Source organism: Mus caroli, chromosome 16, assembly GCF_900094665.2.
Source record: "Mus caroli chromosome 16, CAROLI_EIJ_v1.1, whole genome shotgun sequence".
Lineage (NCBI taxonomy): Eukaryota > Metazoa > Chordata > Mammalia > Rodentia > Muridae > Mus > Mus caroli.
This window is the reverse complement of record NC_034585.1, coordinates 26,208,267-26,211,395: the sequence shown is the minus strand read 5'-3', so window position 1 is coordinate 26,211,395 and position 3,129 is coordinate 26,208,267.

Below are 3,129 nucleotides of genomic sequence, written 5' to 3'. Positions count from 1 at the left end.
CCGTTGATCCTTTGTATACCTTCTGCACTGCCTAACCTGAAAAGGAAGTACCAGCTGCATGGCCTTACCACAGATACACTTATTCCTAAAACCATACTTCCCAGTTGCAAACACCTGGTAGATAAAATTGTTCCTTTACAGCATGCTTTGGACACAGCCCTCTGTTCCCGAGATCCACACTGTACCCGGAGTTCATTCTTTCTCTCTCTTCACTTGGGATTCTATTAGCGGCCTCATCAATCTAGCTCTTTCTCCTCTTGACTCATGCTGCTCATTTAAAGTGATTGTTTCAAGTGTTTTTACTTTAGTCAACACTTTTGTGAGACATTTTATATGTGATTCAGTGCATACATAAGGATAACTTGGGAATGTGTTCAGTATCAGAGCTGCAGAGATGAGCAAGTGCCTTGGATCTACTCAGTAACGCCATTTGTTTAATAAGTTCCTAAGAGAAATCAAGGTCTCTCAGAGTGCTGATGGATTTTAAAAGTCCTCTTTGCCATTCCAATGATTCTAGATTATATTTCTGAGTAGAGAGATGATCCCCTTGAACCTTGCTGTGAACTTGAGAATACAACATACTTGACTTTATTTGTAGTGTACGCCATTTATTTCTGCTCCTTCTGTGGGTTTCCCCTTCTTTTCTTGAGTTCTGCTTGATTTGTTGAAATTATGCCACATTATGCCACATTTTCAAACATGGATGTAAATTTTCCTCTACCCATGAAGAGACTATCTTGATAGCAAGATTGCCTTTCCATCAAGCAAGAAGTGGAAGTGAAGCTATGCCAACTTTAAGTCTAGGCCAGGAGCAAACAAATTATAGCCTATAGGCCAAATCTGGACAGCTGTCTATTTTTATAAATAAAGATTTATTGGAATACAGCCCAACTCATCATTTACATTTTGATTAGTGATGATTTCCTGCCAAAACAGCAGAACCGAGAAGCCGTAACTGTACAGCTTGCAAAACAAAAATATTTACTATCTAGACCTTCATGAGAAAGTTAGCTTAACTCTAGGCTGGCTTCAAGAGGCTTTGCACTCAGTCTAGGAGAACATGTTCAACTATCCAGGTGAAGCAGGGACAGTTACTTCATGGAGAGAGCAGAGACATAAGCCTTCCTAGACGATGCCATTGTGCACACCCCAGGCCTTACAGAAGCCATTCTATCCAAGAGCAGCTGACTCTATGAAGTTAGAACCACCTGGCTAATACATGGGTTTGTGCGCAGTAATAGATGACACCAGATCCTAGGATGGTGAATTAGTTGATGCAGGGGTTTGAGGTTTTCACTCCTCTCTTTTTTTTCAAAGCCATGTCTTCTGTTTCCTCTCAATTTTATTCCGTTGGTGCTCACTGGAAGGTTTTAGCGTGTAGCTTACAGTTATTCATCCTCACTGTGTCCTTTATCACCAATGTTGGCCCTCCTGTGACTTCTTTAGCCAGCCTCCCCCCAACTTCTATGCCACATTGTACCAAAGTTTGGTTCTGCCTTAAAATAGGCCACAGATGAGACATTATCATTATGTATCAGTTTTTATTGTTGAGGTCTGTTTAGACTTACTCATTCCTTCTTCTGTTTGTGTCTCATTATTTCCTCTTACACCAGGAACTGTCTAAACTACAGTCTGTTATGTGGTTATTTGGCATATGCTGAGATTTTTCAGCAGCACATTAGAAGACATTTTTTAATAAACATACAATTCTGGACTGGTAGGTATTCTTGCAATGATGGTGAGGTAATATTTTGTGGCTTTTATTTTTTTGGCTTGTAGAAACTACCTACCATTTCTGTATTCACCCTTTTTAGGAATAAATCTTTTTTCCTCCAAGAGAGAAACATATCGTCTTTCTGGTTTTGTGTTCCATAACACTTTCTTTTCTCATAGACTTCTGTATTATTAATTGTACTTTTCAGATCTCTTCAGTTTACTGCAATAAAAAAAATCGCATATTTGAAGACTTTTTGACAGGCATGACTTAGATCTTGGCCTCCTCGGTCATCTCTTCTGTTCTTCTGTGGCTCCAGTTGAACATGCATCAGCCTTTTCTCCCTTTCATCCACAGAATTTATTTTCCCGTCACTTTTTCTGAGCAGCATTTTTTAAAATACCTTTTCCTGGTTTCTTGTCTACTGATTCTTTCTCCATTTGACTTATATCAGCTGCAATGTATATTAAATGTTTAACATTTTTATGCATATGATTCAGTGGTTTCTAGAATGCACACACAAAGTTGTACAACCATAGCCACTATCAAATGTCACAATATTTTGTCAATAGCTAAGCACCCTACTGGAAGGCTCTAAGGTTGCAGCTTTCATGAGTTGTTGGCCAGGCTAGGGTAGGCTTTTCAGTGATGTAGCCCTCAGTCATCCATGCTCAACATAATGGATGACACGCACTCCTTTAAACAATACCAGTAAGTCAATAGTTTGCTAGGCTGGACTTTGGAAGAATAGTTATTTTGGTCTTTCACTAATTCACAACCTGGAGTGATAGATGCTTAAGTTGCATCTCCTGAGGAACGTATCACATAATGGGGTGCAATAAGAACCTATCAACCAGATACACCGACATACTCAGAAACTTTTACCCCAAACACACAAAGATGATAAGGCCATCACATAAGTTATATTATACAGGAATTTGTTACTAAAGGCATATGACCCTTACAGTAATCCCAGTAATAAAATCTAAGCATTATTTGTAGAGAAATTTTAATCCAGAAACATGTTTGATCTGTCAAGGGATCATATCCAAAGACCTTCCAGGTCCATGTGATCCATCTGGGGTGCAGACACTCTCTAAATTATAGTATGACCTGACTAGAATACAGAAACACCCTTAGCACACACCTTAAATCCCTATAATCAAGGTAAAATTAGTTTGTAGAAGGAAGCAGCCATGTTTGAAAGTGATGTATAACTGAGGTCAGACAAGGTGAATCAGAGAAAGATTTGAGAGAAGATTTGACATAGTCAGAGATGGGATATACCCAACTCTCAGGAGAACAGTAGAGGAAAGAGAGGCTACCTAAAAGCAGTGCAGGGAGAGAAAGGGATGATATGATATAGTGGTGTATGTGTGTGTGTGTGTGTGTGTGTGTGTGTGTGTGTGTGTGTG